We start from the raw sequence: 16,547 nt of genomic DNA, 5'->3' as shown, positions 1-16,547 counted from the left end.
GAAGATACAAATAAACCAAGTACTTAAATCCCTCTCCATCTTGAACTCTGACCTATTCAACAGTTCCCTAACCCTAGTATTAATGTGATATATGACACATACAAGCACCAGAACCAGGTACTAAATTTAAATCTAGACCACAACAGCTATTCACTGTGACACAGGCCTTAATGAATCTACAGAGCAGAATCAAAACATACCATGAGCTATATAACACTCTAGACAGGGGTCCTCATCTTATAAAAATTTTCTTTATTTTTCAGAAAAGTAAAACAAGCTCTCAGACCACTTTTCTTCTGATGCATAAATCTGACCCTAACCTTAACCTAGGATTTCACAATATACTTATCACACAGAAGAGCTCGAAAACCTAAAACGCTGCACTCTGCTAATTCCACTATAGACCTATGAGTCTCAAAGATCCTAACAGCAAACATAATCTCCAATTCCCATGTACATATCCTATACACAGTGCAAAATACAGTGCTAAGTATAGCCTGGTGACAAAGATCAGCACTGAAATTAACTGAAAGTAATTTGTCCCAGTCTGCTAAGAGTTGTTTGTTTGGCTTTGGTTTGGATTGGTTTATTGTTTATTTTTTTCAGAAGAAATTGAAAACTAGGTTTATAGGTGAAATCAGAGGCATGCTGAGCTGGGATGAATGCTGATAACACAAGCATACAATGGACTATGGCTAACTTTCTTTCCAGAATATTTCTCTGGTGAGGCCACTGATGGAACATTTAGGTGAGAAGGAAGTCAACAGAAGGCAGGGAATCTTCTACTGAATGTTGATATGACCAAGTGCAAAGATTATTTGGCATTTGCTGGTACACACACATAAAAAAAGTGAGACTTTGTTGACAGTTTTGGCACTGGGGTTTTTTTGGTCCTTTTTGGGGTTTTGATTTTGGCCCAGCTAGCAAGTCACATTTCCCTAATGGCCAGTGCAGTTATTTAGCACATGGAAAGCAAACCTTCCTGTCTTTGACAGTTAAGTCTCAGCCTTACACCCAACACAGACTGTAAGCTCTGATGCAGTCATTGCAAATAAGGCTCCTTGTCTGTCACTGCTACACTTCAACACAGTTATAAGATCCTGTTTTGCATCTCAGTATTCAGTCAATTAATAACAACCCTGCCTGCCTTTACAACTAACCCATGATGCTCCATCTTGTGCACTACAGTTTCCAGCTCTGGCCAGGGAATGCAGTGTTAAGCACACTCAGCAGGATCCAGCCTTCAGAGGACAATTCATATCCACATTCACAACGTGCATTTCTTATTACAACAAAAGATGCATGTGGTTGTAAAGCAGCTTAAGCTCTCTGACTAAAACCATCCTCATCTGATATTTGCCAGAGATTGTATAGCAAAAGAATCTGTTGACTTCAGGATTGGGAAATAACCAAATAAAAACTTCAGGATTGGACCAGCTCTCATCCTATGCCAGATTTCTGTCCAGTGGCACAAGCCGGATAAGAATACCACAGTATGGCAAAGAAGAGGATTCATGTTCAACACTGGCCCAGAAAGGAAGGAAACCTGCAAATGCTGTATTGTCCTGTCAAGGGGAAAAATTGCTCTTGAAGGCCCTCATAGCATGGAATCAGACATACAACCAGCATTCTTTCAGTTTTGGCCAGCATGACACAGCATGATCTAAAACACAAACCAACTCTGGTGTTTACTATGATCTATACATCTTAAAGGACTTAAATATCCAGTTCTTCTGGTCTTTGAAGCTCTTCCTTGTTGTATGGAAACTGATGTGAGCTAGAGCATCAAGATGGGCTCAGAAGCTTTATAGACACATTTTTTAAAACAAGTCCTCATCCAGAGCCTGTAAGCACCCTTATTCTCCTAACAGTGATCTTCTTATTTCAGTTTGTTACTCCTCCTAATGTAACATCAGTCAACAATTTACTCTCAAAGTATTAATGGCCTAACCCAATTCTTCCTGACAGAACTGGAGCTGGAATAGATCCGTAACACAGACATATGTGAGCCAGATGACACTGGAAATTCCACACCACACAGTACGACACCTAGTATCTCACCAGATGAGAAATCTCTCTTAGAAGTCCATTGTCAGAGGAACAGGACCCACTGGAAGCCCAAAATGGTTAGAGGACCTAATTGTTGCCCCATTAAAGCACCAGCTCTCAGACAATGAGCATAGGGCAATGCTTAGAAGTTCTACTTCCTACAAGAATTGCTGTCAGCTTCCTATATGTACCATACTTCTGATAGATGAGGATAGTTTTTCCACAGCTGGGAATGTTTTACTTGGATACGTTTATTTTTCCTCAATCTCTGTCTGACTTACACATATCTCCACTTATTTTACTTTTCTCCACTATCAGAAACAGTAAGAGGGTTTCTGTAACCAACTCCAGGCAGACTATTTACGACCCTAGTACATTTACAGAAAGCTCTCTGCACCAAGAAACCCATCTACAAGCTCCCAGAAAAGCCTTGTTTTGGGAATAAACTTCATGAAAAGAGACTTATTTGTAACACAGCAATATGACTGTCTTAGTTATCTATTTCAGTCTGAAAGGGAAAAAATTGATACTTTCCACTTTGCAGAACTCTCCAGTGGAGCAGGCAGAACAACAGAATAGCTACCCAGGCACATATGGTCTACTTGGTTCTCAGAGTGTCTGTATAGTTTGTCAAGATCAGCTAATTGGAATTAAGAAGAGAATTTTCCCTGAAACACATGTCAAAATTATTTCCTTAAGGGCAGAAGAGGACTTCTGAAGCCACATTTGGAAATATTCAAAAAATGACATGACATCTTGAGCCAAATGGTTATGACAGTTCTTCATTATTATTACTAAAGAAAATACTCCCCAACACATTCCAAGCTAATCTTTGCACCCTCTTCCCTGCCCTGAACTGAGGATGCACATAAAGTATGGCCGAAAAGGCAGTATCCCATCTGGAGTTAGCAAGACTGCCCGACAACACAAGCTATTATTTGTCAAGATTCCAGCTTCTGAATTTAATGAACTTGTAGAGAATCCTAGAAATAGTCCAATATACTGAAAAAACATATTTAATACAGAAAGCCTTTGGGAGTAGCCAAGTGGAATACTTGAGGAAAAAATTATCATTAAAGAAGCTGTAGAGGATTTACAATTCTGTTTTGTTTGGATCTGTACAGTAGCCTGGCCCATAAATAGAAACCAGGTTTTTTTTTTTTACATTTACTTTGCTTTCTTTATTTGAGAGTTGTGGGAATGATGGTAACCAAGCAACGTCACAAAGCTGGAAAGCACTGCTTAAGACAATTGCTGATACCCTGATCAGCCAGGATGTGTTCAGTGCCTAGGAGAGCTATAGGATCTCCATTTTTTACACTTCAGGGGCCACAAGACCCTAAAAAGAATGAGGAAAAGATTCTGTATGATCTGTGGACTCTTCGTGCCTCTGTGTGAAAACTGCCTCCCTCTGAATTGAGTTCTGCTGCCACTTGGAGCCACCCTGAATTTTACTTGCCACTTTTGCACACTGAAAGGTCAATCTGTCAGGAGAGCTTCCTCTGGCTGAGGCTTGGGAACTCAAAAACACTGTGTCTCAGACAGTGCATTAACAAATGAAAAATAACCTCCACAGATTCGTTAGAATATTCACTGTGGACCCACGTAAATTTGAGTATGTTCATTTACACAGAACATAGCCTTATAATTAATGCTAAAGGTTGGTGATAAAAAGTGTAACCAAATTGAAAAAAAAAATCCACTATGTTATTTTCTGGTCAGAAACCTACCCTCCATTTCACCTCTAGCACATCAGAACAATTAAGCGTTTTACAGCTTCTATAACGAATTACAGCTGAAACACCTTATTTTCAATGTGACTGCAATCAGCACCATTTTCCAACTGGCACATCCTCCAGGTAATCTGTCTTCAGCCTCCCAACATCAGGACAGAAGCTTCTGAAGGAAGTAGTACTTCATAGTTTGCACACTTAAGCAAAATCAGTTGTGTCCTCACTCTGTCAAACAGTTTTTATTCAGCACTTTATAAAGCAATTTAACTGCTCCAAAACAGACATTTTCTTAATAGAAAAGCCACTGTATGTATTTTTGTATATACATTTCAAGACATAATCATAGTCTAAGAAGGAGAAGTATGCAAATGATGCTTTTCTAAAAGTTAAAATTATTTGCTTATCTAAATAAGCAGAGGCAGAGAAAGTATGTCTGAGTGCATATGCTTTTAATTGATGAGGGCTTATTTTAGGAAACAAAGGGTGTCTACTGAGCACAGCCAACGTGTGGTGGACAGTGCATCAAGGCTGTGGATACCGAGTTTACACTGCAATTAACAGCACCTTAGTCTCACAGGTAGGGCAGGGAGATCAGTACCAAAAGCAACACAACTCGGCTATAGCAGATTTGAGCTTAACATACACAATATGCAGGTATTGAGAGTCCACAGGGTGCATTAAAAAGCTCAATCCTGCAGAACAGGTTTCCAACTTTTCCTCATACTGATATCCACCTGATACTGGGTTTATTGTGCATTACCAGATATCAAAGACTACAATAAGTAAGAATTAAAATCACCAAAAAGCCCCAACTAGAGACCACATCTAAAGATGTCCCCTCCAAGTAACACTAGGACACAGAGACAAGGGAATTTCAGGGATCTTGGTCTACTAACACCCTTCCTTTGCTTCTGGAAAAACATCACACCATGAATGCAAAAAGTAGAGCTGTGTGCCAACACTACATCACGTCATAACGACAGTGTTAAGTTTGCCTTTACAACAACGTAAGTGGATCTGAAGTTCAAAGAAGAGAGCACCTCCTGTGAATCCCTAGCAGAAACTAGCCCAGCAGAGGGATGTACACCCTGCACCACCCACTGGAGCAGGTTCTACTGCACTGCATCCTGCTCAGAAAGAAACCACTATACCCAGGGTCCAGCATATGTTATATGGTCTGATTGCACTTCACTCCATCGCAGTTGGCCTGATGTGTGGACAGGAAGAGGACTGAGAACTCCCAGTCAGCTATCGTCTACACAATTTCACACTCTTCTCTCCTCCGTGGCACTCCTACAAGAGCTGAACACAACCACAAAGCATGTTTGTACAGCACAGAGATTAGACATACTCCTTCTCATACAAAACTCCAATCCTTATTTCTCTCCATTTAGCATGGGGAAATACTCTCTTTCCTTGTGCATTCGGATTCTAAGAATGGGATCATAACGAACAAAAATGAAGAATGAAATCAATTTCCAAATGTAAATATAATTCTAGCCTCTTTGAAGTTTTAATAGAAAGGAGGAGCACAATTACCCAGGGGATCTTGGTCAGACTCTGTCATGAGTGTAAATGAGATCTCATTCCCATGTGATATTTCACATCACAAAGGAAAGCACAAAGCTCTCCCAGCCCTGAGACAGAAGGTTCCACGAAACAGTAATTTGTACGTCAAAGCGGCTTTTTCATGGGAATGACATACAAATAACAAAATAACACCCAAAGTTTTTAAGTAAACTTCTCACGCTGGAACTTACTGTTTCTCTGATGACTTAAAATATTTTTGCCTGGGCTTCAGCTGAAATGCTTGTGTCAGTCTTTTAGTTACAAAGGAATCTCGCTAAAATAAAGAAAAAATACAGTGTGGTTTTCTATTCTGCTAGTAAGTTTGGATAAAAGTAAGTGCTGGTGCAAATCTGGAATGCCTTCAGTGAACTCAGATACATCCCATGTTAGAGGAAATCAGTTTGCCTCAGTTTATTGGCATAGCATCTTCTATATGGATGATTTATTCTGAATTCATGTCTACATTTACTTTCCTAGGAACAAACATGCATTTACTGCTGCCACTGAGCCTCAGCAGCTGACTTATGAACTTGGTATCTCTGCTCCAAGTGCCTTTGAGACACCAAGAGTAAAGTTTATTCCAGTAATATCCACTCACCCACAAGACAGAGTCTGCATATTTTATGGTACACTAAAAAAAGTAACATCACATTTCTTTAACAAAAGAAAGTTGGATGGAAAACATTACATGCATGCAACGTGGCCAAGCTACCATCTCTAGCCCAACCTTTGCTTTCTGAACCATCAGCCTTCTGTTTGTTCCAGCTTTGCAAACTCATAGTACATTGATGTTGTTTATTTTCCCATTTTATTTCCTAAGATATTTGCTGCTTAAATAGAAGAGGGAAGTGGCATACAAGAGCTACAACCTATCTTGCTTGTTTCCAAGGCCTCCTGGCTTTCACAGATGGACCTCTGCTCATATCACCCACAACTTTAGTCTTCAGTATGAACTGAAGTTTTCACATGTAAGCAAACCCCTTAACATCCATACCTGCGGATTTCAAACACTCACACTGTCTGACCACCTCATATTCACCTTGATCACAAATGTGTTAAAATTTAGAATTATCTCAGCTGCCTTGGTACATAAGTACCTCTCTTCTAGTGAATTATCTAAGTCAATGAACTTGAGAAGCCAGAGAAACAACTCCTGGTGTATGTTCAGGACTACAACACATTGTAAAAGCTGACCATTAAAAGCAGAATTACCAAATTACAAAATAAGACTGAAATGATTACATCTTTTCATGGAATCACAGAATGGGTAAAGTTAGAAGGGACCACAGTGGGTCATCTGGTCCAACCTCTCTGCTCAAGCAGGGTCATCCCAAAGCACATGGCACAGGATTGCATCTAGACAGTTTATGAATATCTCCAGTGAGAAAGATTCCACAACCTCACTGGGAAATCTGCTCTAGTGCATGGTCACTGCACAGTAAAGGAGGTCTTCCTCATATTCAGGTGGAACTTCCTGTGGCTACATTGTTGGTTTTATTTGGGGTTTTTTTGGAGGTGGGGGTGTTAAACTTTAATCCATGAATAGGCACCTTTCTACAACTGTATTAACACAGACAGTTAATAATTTATGGCCTTTCTCTTAAGAGTCCATCTGCTGTATTTTCCATTTCAATTAACAGCAGATTACTTCCCAAAGCTCTTTCTGTGGTCAGTACTGCAAACTGAAAATGTCCAAAAATGTAGCGCATAAGAGTCCTTGAGGTCCCTCCCAGAAAAAATCCTAAACGAGCAAAAGACAAAGCCTTTTAGGGAGTCTGGTCCCAAATTTGTTTAAAGACAAAATCCAACAAAACCAGCACACTCAGCAGCAGCCCTCCCAAGCCACCCCAGCAGCCAGCTGGCACCAGCTCCAGCGGTTCCCCACGCCAGCCATAAGGCCTGCAGCAGGAAGGCAGCTTGGCAAGAGCCCCACTCCCATCCAGGTGGTGAAGCACCTTCACCACACTCCTGCCTTACAGACCAGCGTTTTGAAACGTGTTGTCCTTGCCCAGGTCCTTTTGGCACCGCAGAAAAACAGCCCTTTGCTATCACGCTGTTTGACCACTTCTCTCTCTTAAACCACTTCTGAAGACCTGGGCTCTGACTTCACATGCAGCTCAAAGAGGGTACAGAGCCTGGTAGGCCAAGTTCAGCTCAGAATGAGCACATACCACGATAGAAAATGTCTGGGTTTTGCCATCAGTAACAACAAACCTGAGATTTTTCAATTCACAGAAAAGGAATCTTTAGTACTAGGCTAAGCAGCTCTCCAAACGAAGAAGATATTATTTATGAAAAATAGCGAACAGTAGTTTAAAATCGTGCTTTTCAGTTTAAATAATGACTGCATTTACATTGCTTCATTCTTTTAATATGATGCAACAATGGTAATGACTAACCTTTTTGCAGCTTAACAGACTTTGCAACTAGAAGATGATCCGTCTTCCATGTAAAAAGTCCCTTGTTACAGCTTAAGAAACCAGGTTTTGCTCTTTGGCAATTCTCGTTGAAACGCTTTGGAAGGTACCATCATTCACTTACAGGCTGATTTTCAGAGGACCTGACTGTACACAATTCCAGTTAAAACATCCTGCACTCAACATCTCTGAAATTCCAACACCAGGAAAGAAATTAAAAACTTCCAGTCTCTCCTCATCTATAGGGTAACATGCAAAATAATCAGGGTTGGATACAGTGTAACTTGTTAACCCAAACCTCATCCTAGTAGCAAAGAAAAAGAAAACCCATCATTCTTTGCCAAGAGATCACAGAACCACAAAATGAGTCACAGTGGATGGGATCAAACTCCCTGCTCAAGCAGAGTCATCCCAGAGCACATTGTATAGATTAGGTCCACAGATGGTTCTGGAATATCTCCAGTGAGGGAGATTCCACACCCTCTCTGGGCAATCTGTTCCAGTGTGCAGTTACTTCATGGTAAAAAAAGTTCTTCCTCGTGTTCAGGTGCATCAGTTTCTGCCCATTCCCTCTTGACCTCGGCACCACCAAGCAGAGCCTGGAACTATCCTCTTGGCACCCCTCTTTAGATATTTATTAATGAGGTCCCCTCTCGGTCATCTCTTCAGTGCAATCCTCATTGTACTCATGGCAGTGCAATCCATGAATTTACACACATGACCATCTGTTGCAATATTATGCAACAGCAGAGTGACTTTCAGACCACCAAATCATGGAATCATAGAATAGTTTGGGTTGGAAGGGACATTAAAGATCATTTAGTTCCAACCCCCCAGCTGTGGGCAGGAATGCCAACCACTAGATCAGGTTGCCCAGAGCCCTATCCAATCTGGCCTCCAGGGGCAGGGTATCCACATCCAAACATCCTTGTTCGGATCTTCCTTGGTTTCATAGGCTTACTCTCTTCACTACAAAATGAAATACAACACTTCACATCATGGAGTATCCCTCACCCCAAAACACCCTGTGGACTCTGGACCCTCTCACAGGACAGGCAGACACTCCAGGCCTGAGCACTGCGTGGAGCAAAAGGCAGCACGCTGCTGCAGCCTGCTCCACAGCTGTCTCTCATGCCATAATCCTGGCTAAGGACATAGAACCAAACTCCTACTCACATCAAAGTGCTGCAAAACTGCCAATACATGCAGAGCTCTGACAGGACCTTAGTTTGAAATATCCCTTCCCTAGAAACTAAGCTGCAGAGCACCTAGACTGCACATATTTCAGACATGTGAAGAGTTTGTGTCCTTCATGACAGGAAAAATATGTGAGGCTACAGGCCACACTGTGATGCAGATACAATAGTACACAATTAGAACCATCTCATATCGAAAAAGCCCAATGAATTTAATTTTAAAACTAACAAAAAAAGGAGAACTTAATATAAATATTTAAAAGATCATAAGGAAAGATATTGATTTTACACTAGTATCACAAAAGTGCAACTCCAACGATGTTGAAGATTTTCTGTCTTCAGTGTGTGCCAGAAAAATGACGACATTTTCCATAGTCTCCTTTCACACAAAAAGATAAACACGAAAGAATCACAGTTCTGATGGAAAGCTGATTGTCTGCTCTGCTCAAGGCTTCTCCAACACATCACTGTTTGTATATTTATTTTACTTCTTTTAGGATAAAATAATAATTACTACATTAAAAAAATTACATTATCGCAATCAACTCTATGCCAACCATGTTCTCTTGTCTTCTGCAAAATCTTCTAATCCACCAGCAATTTGGTAGATAATCAGCATATGTAGACTAACAAGGCCCAAGAGCACAAATACTTAAGAGAGGTATATGGTTTTAGCAACAGACAAAAAAAGGAGAGCTGGTTTTTTTGAGTGACAAGGAAGCAATGACAATGGGCCAAACTCTGTATTTGTGGATTTCATTGAGTGTAAGCCCTAAGAGAATCTGGCTCTAAATTAGTAACATATAAAATGCTGCAAGCACACAATTTCCAACAGATCCTTAACCAAAAGGCCAAACCCGAGGAAAACCTCATGAGAGCTAGGTAAGCCCTGATCCTGTATTACCACTGCATAGAAAAGATATTCCCTGTAATTCTACCCTTTCACTCTCACCTCATGAGCTTCCATTCCTACTTGAGTGACTAAACAGATACAATCAGACTGGTTCTGACTGCCAGACCTCCTTCTGGGCCCTGGGATCTTCCCCAATTTTCCTCCCCACCAGGGCTCCTTCCAGCCACCATGTTCTGCTCTCTTCACTGCTACAAGCCTCCAGGCACTCTTCTTACACAGCAGCTGCTCTAGTTCACCTGTATTCTCCTCACACTGCAGACTTTTCCCAGGCACCTCCTGTCCTACCTGTGCTAGAACTCTGCATCTGATAGTAGACCTGATCTTTTGACTCCTTTTTCCTGTTCTTTCCTGACACTTCAGACCTGGCTGCCTCTCGCCTGGCCAGATGAATCATCTAGTCCTTTCTGTCTTCCACTTGTTTGTATACACTGTAATTTGGTTACTGTGGAGGAAGAAACTCTCAAGGACTTTAACAAGAAGTAGGTTTCTCTCTTTCATCCTAATAACAAGATGAGAAACCTCAGTAGCTGTGGGAACAGATGGCAAAGCTTATCTCCACCTGAGTGCTGTGCAAGCAGTTTATCTCCACACCACCCCTCACGCCAACATATCCAGCACACAGAGCACAAGCTCCAATTCTAACACCAAAGCATAACTTCATGCCAGCACTTTAACAAACCAGCCAACTCAAAATTTCTAGCCAGAACTAAGTTATTACTGGATAACAGAAACACAGAAAAGGCAACATTTCATTCAGACCAAGTCCAAAAGACCACTAAATCAAATTCTACACAGGCTAATGTTCCTGCACAAGATAGTTATTGCTTCCATTAACACATAAAGGAGAAGTCCCATAGTGATGACATTTTGGGACTCGTAGGTTTTTTCACTACTAGCATAAGCCAGAGCTCTGAATACATTCCCATTGAGAAGTACCACCACACCCAAGCTGCATGTGCAGTGCTTTTATTGCATTTAATTTTACACAGAGAACCATACACGACACTGTAATTTAAATACTAAAAGTGGATAGCTTAAGTGTAGTACAGAAGAGGAAGCCACAAAGTGGATGTGCATGGGACAATACATACTGAAAGCTGGTTTTATATATTACTAAGTAATTTAGTCTGAAAAGACCATTTGACTACATGCTTGAGCTTAGACTCATCCAGAGTCCAAATACTCTTTCCTGGCAGTTGTACTTAACCCAATCAGAAAGCCTCAAGTCCATGCACTAGTCTTTAGCAGTGAGGAAAGCCAGGTGCCATGGACAGCACTCAAGCAGACACTTCAGTGCTGAACCTTCAGGGCAAGTATTGCACAGGTTTCTAAAAAAAAAATCAGCCAGGATCCTGAAGAGCTACCACCACTCAGAAATGTCTCATAGCACAGACAATATCTTCTGGTGCTCTTCCAGGTAAGACTCAGTCAAACACCACAAATTCTTGCTCAGATTTTACATAAAGCTGGGGCAACAAACACCAGTCTACCTCTCCTGAACACAAGGTGTTTATTTTGAAATGCTGCCAGGCAGGTTGGCCTTACCAGCCCAGAAAGATAACTCCATGAGACTGCACTGTCAATATACCAGTGGTAGCTGCTCCTTGAATGCTAACTCAAAACACACCCACAACTTTCGAGGATAGTCACCTCCCAAGAAATCATTCTGACAATTCACTTGGCTATGCACAGCATGAACAGATAACATTGCTCAGCACCACTCAGGACATAAAATAACATCAGCCCTCTTAGAAGCACAGGCTTAAGTTACCACTTAAAAAAAAAAAAAAAAAGAAAGAAATAGAACAGACCTTCAAAGAAAATCCAATAAAACTGTACCACTTCACACAGGCCAAAATCTGTCCCCAGCCCTGAGCAGCAGCACGCCAGTATTCACAAACAGGTGAGGCTTCTCTGCCATTTGAACTCTTGCCTTTCCAACACTTGGGAGATACATTCGTCAGTAATTTAAACACTGGACACAGTACACAGCCATAGGCATTTTTTTTTCAGTCAGCAAACCACTAGAGAGAGTACTGAAAGGCCTATTATGAAGGCCAATCGCTATCCTTTTCTTGAATGACCACATGAAAATCAGTGACTGTTCCACAATGCATTGAAAGGGCCTTTTGTCTGAAGGAAAGGACAAGGAGTCACAAAGTATTGCAGATTCATTTGTAATTCTTGGGTTTTGAAGAAACTGCATAACTTCAGTTAAAAGCAGACCAAGAAAAGAACAAGCTTTGAAAATGTTATGCCACAGTCCTTTCCTACTATGTACATGCAGAGCATATTTTTAGATTAGTCTCTTTTGTATTACAAAAAGATGGGCAGCCATTCTGTATTATTGTTGTTCTACAAGAGAAGTTTAAAACACATGCAGAGTTTTGACTTTATTCCCAAACCCTAATTAGGGTCTGCAGCACTATTTGCCTTGTGTAAACAGAAAATCATCAGGAGCTTTTTTGGTACAACATCTAGTAGAAGTATAATTGTACTGGGATAATAAGTGAAAGCATTGTCAGTGTTGCTTAATAATCAGTTTAGTAACTGAGCAAATTTGGCACCACTCATAAAGTATAAGATGGCCTATTCAAGAAAAAGACCTTTTTTTATATTGAGAAACAAGCATTAGACTCTAATTTTGAAGTCTGTTTCTGAAGTCCCTCACAAAAAGAGGTCAATTACTGCTGACAACTTCCCAGAAGTAAGAAATGTTTTACTTCTCCACCCACCCCAATCACACTTCAGTTCCCGGATTCTACATGCAAAAATGCACACACACACTCAAAATGGGATTTACACACCTGATTTCATTACAGAGTTTCTAAACAAGCTTCACATGGACAAACTTTCAGCAGGAATGACAGTAGAAGCTAATAAACTAAACCAAATTTCTTCTACCCTATACTCAGAACTAGGGAATTACTGTACTTCCATTCAGAAACAAGAGTCACAGCTATCAGACTTGCCCTCTTCACCCATATGTTCCACCCATGTACTGTGAAGCTAAACATTCAAAAAGTGTCAGTTTTCACTCCCCAGCTTCTTTCCACATCTCAAAATTTATACTCCTTGCGCTCCCACTAATGGCACCCGAAACCAAAATTTTGCACACACTGTTGGTCAAGGTGCCAGTTGGATTTAGCTCTTCTGACTGCCCTATCAAATTACATCAGGCAAGGAGCTGGTCCTTGGCATGTTACCAGACTGCAGTACCGGTGCCAAAATCTTTTCTGCAGGAAGCACCCATGATGCCACTTCCAGATATACATCAGAAGCAGAAGTCCTGCCACGATAAATATACCCACAAGGTAACTACACACCCCATCATCTCATGGTCTCCAAAACAAGAGCTTAGAGTTCTCAGGGCTGTAAAGAGAATCTTGAAAATGCAAAGTAGAGGCAAAATAATGCTACGCCACCTTCCTGAAACCCAAGGTGCTCAGAAACCCCCAGGGCATAGAGGTGTGAAGTACAAAACCCCCTGCTAGTCTCCATGAAGTTCAGGGCCAAATTCTTTGATATAATAATGATATGGAGCATTGCTTTCAAACAACTATTAGGAGGGGAAGGTGCCCAGTCTAAAATAAAGGTACTTTGCTACTGAAGTTAACTATTTCACTACCATTTGTTTTCAAGAAATCTATGAGAACTCTAGTGAAGCATCTGAGGAGGGAAGGTGGGAGGAAGAAAAAACTGAAGGATTGGAACAGTGTAGAAGAACATGGAGGAGACAGCAGCATCAGCTATAGGTATGGAGTTGTATTTCCCTGGAGTAACATAGACAATAAAATCCTTAATATTAGCTACAAGTCAACTAAAATTAACAGTTAACTGTAAATTATTTTTCTTCCCTAGATCTTTGTGCAAAGTCTCACCGTCCTTGGGTCTTCTTCTCCAAGTCATTACACAGCTTTACTTTTATCCTCCAGTGCACAGTGCAAAGTGGAGTTTGACCTCTCCTATAGATTTGTGAAGTGCCACACCAGACTGTTTTGAGAAAATGGCTGAGGTGGGGTTTTTTTGTATTCCGCATGACTAACATTGCTTATAACAGTGTCTAAAGACCTCTAAGACTTGGCCTCTAAAAACGTGCCAGGAAACACAGTCGCTAGAATGACAACAGAGGCCCCATGTGTAGGTGAAAAGGAACACAAATATACCAGTTAGGGGGAATTAATACCAAATACAGGTTGCCTACAACTGCTGATAGGCATAGCTTTGGTACTTCCACGATTGATAGAGAAAAACTCAAAGAAAATATAAACCACATCGTAGACCATTGGAATATTTTTGTGCTTTCTCTTTAAAATAAGAGTTCCAGACATGTATTTCCTTGAAATTCGGGCAACAGCAGGAAGGTGTCCTGACATAGCCTCATTTCCGTTTTTTTGAGCCAGAAGGACTAGATAAGAATAACTGATCTAAATTCAGAACCAAACCTCTCTCAACACGGAAAGATGCTTGTGTTCGATTTTTAGGCTCATTGCTACATGTCAGACAAAACAATAATTCTCAAGCACCAGTTTCTTCTCAGGCATTTGCCTGGGCATAAGGACTGTGGAAAAGGACCTTTCGCTTTAAGAATAACCCTGAGAACATTTTGAAGGGTACTTAATTTAATTCATCTTAATCATAACACTTTCTTACACAGTAAATTTTCCAGAGTTGTGACCTTACCTCCTTGCATGGTTATACAGCACCTGACAGAGTACAAACCTTATCTTGATTAGTGTCTCATTACATTTAACAGATCCTGCTGTTCTCATAAAGGACCAAACTCCTTCCACTCCCATAACACAATTAGTGGGAGAACACTCACAGCCTAGCAGCAGCGTTCAGCTCCAGCAGTTTGTGATGGCGCCTCACAAAATTCGTCAACCTGTTCTGACCTGGAAATCATTCTGCACTTGCACGGTTTGACTGCATTCACAGAAACAATTGTGGCAAGGGCACAGTGTCCTGCTCACGGCAGCTTGAGGACTCTAGCCAGTGGCATTCAACAGGTTACCATTCAGGGCTTCTTTCATGGCCAGTGCAAACTATATTCCTAGTTAGCCTGACATTCTGCATGCAGCACTCTTTTCCACTTTCTATGTAGAAAGTTTTTAGTTTACCTTCCTGAATCATCACGTTTTGGAAAATACTTTATGATTACATTAGGAGCTCAAAGAGACAGAAGAAAGATGTTTTATGCATACACTGGTAATTCAAATTTAAAAGTTAAGAAAAAAGAATTGCCACAGAAGATCATTAGTTGCCTTGAAGCACATTTTCAAGCTGAAATCAACCAAATCAATCCAGTGGAATGTGACCTGGAATGAAACAGATGGATTTTCTGTGGTGCCTCTTAGCTCTCCTAAAGAAAACAAATTTGGTAGTACCAGTGATTCACAGCTCACAATGATGAGGCTGAGGGTGGGGAAAAGCTTACACTATTAATTTACAGCTCAACAAAGCAGGCATTGCATTCTGACAGAGAATAAAATACTGCCAGCTGCCACTGTTTATCAAAGAATTCCATACCTAATGATTAATATTTTATGCACAGTAAAAAAGACAATGGAGATTTAAAAAAAACGAAACAAAACCAAACACAAAAGCAACAACAAAACCCCCTATCACCTTGTCTGTCTTTTACCTCGGCGCAGATAGAAAACACCCCAACAAACCAGAACACTCAAATGGGTGGATTTGTGCAGAAAGACGAGCCGGGGTCTACCTTGAGGAGTGCCGGCGCTCGCAGCAGCGTTCCCACAGCCCGTACGAGAGCCCAGGACGGCTTTTCAGGAACGACCGCGCCGCTGGCTCAGCGCGTCTGGCCGCGAAGGCGGCCGGGCACGGGCGGCTGCGCTCGGCGACACCCGCCTCCCCGGGCGCGCAGTTAATCATTTATGGCCAAGGGTGCTACAGAGCAGCCTTGGACAGCCCAGCCCCGCTCGGGCTCCGGCGGAGCGGCGGCCGAGGGCGAGCGGCTCTCGGGCGCTGGCGGAGCCGCTCCGGGCGCACGCCGGGCGGGGTCCAGGAGCCGGGGCCGGCCCGGCTGCGGTCCCCGCGCCGCCAGGAGGGGCCCGCCCGCCTCCGCGGCTCGGCGCCGGGACCCGAGGCGATGGAGCGGCGGGTGGGGCGCCGCGGCACCACGGCAGCCGCACCCCTCCCTCCCTGCCCGGCACCTCTCGGCACGGAGCTCCCGGCGGGCTCGCCGCCGCCCCGCGCAGGTGCCGCGGAGGGGAGGGCGGGCGAGGGCAGCGCTTACCTGGTGCGGCCGCGGCGGAGGCCGAGCGGGGGCTGAGGGGCGGCTGCGGACCCGCGGCCGTGGCACCGCCGCCCTCCCGCGGACACGCCCCGCGCCCCGCCCCGCCCCGCGCGCCAGCCCCGCCCCCGGCCCGCCCCGGGCAGCGCGCGGGGCCGGGGGCGCGGGGGGCGGGAGCGCCGGGACCCGCCGGGAGCGGCCGCTGGGAGCGGGGCTCGAGCTTCCTGCCGTCCGTCCTGCCGCTCTGGTCTGTGGGACGGAGCGGCCCCCGCGTCCCGGGCGTTGGCTCCGGCCGCGGGCACATAATTTACGTGTGCCCGGCTTGCCACGCACAAATAAAGACCCGCGACGCGCGGTGACACCGCTGAGCCTCGTGTTAAGAACTGTTCACGAACCTCTCGCTAAGCAAAGGAA

At 42.9% G+C, this 16,547-nt stretch overlaps 1 protein-coding gene across 5 annotated transcripts in view; it reads right to left on the bottom strand.

The window, feature by feature from the left end:
* Window positions 1-16,239, bottom strand: part of SPATS2L (spermatogenesis associated serine rich 2 like) — an 82,973-nt gene extending 66,734 nt beyond the window's left edge. For 2 of the 5 annotated variants that reach the window (XM_064662017.1, XM_064662011.1), the window contains exon 1: window positions 16,137-16,239. The gene's annotated coding sequence lies outside the window, so the exon portion shown is untranslated. Of the gene's footprint in view, window positions 1-15,602; window positions 15,912-16,136 lie in introns of those variants that run through there. The other 3 variants (XM_064662012.1, XM_064662015.1, XM_064662013.1) reach the window with 2 other exon arrangements.
* Between the last annotated feature and the right edge of the window lie 308 nt (window positions 16,240-16,547).

Source organism: Pseudopipra pipra, chromosome 7 (genome assembly GCF_036250125.1).
Source record: "Pseudopipra pipra isolate bDixPip1 chromosome 7, bDixPip1.hap1, whole genome shotgun sequence".
In the NCBI taxonomy this organism is placed as follows: domain Eukaryota; kingdom Metazoa; phylum Chordata; class Aves; order Passeriformes; family Pipridae; genus Pseudopipra; species Pseudopipra pipra.
The sequence above is the reverse complement of the archived record's forward strand: the minus strand, read 5'-3'. Positions and strand labels throughout refer to the sequence as shown.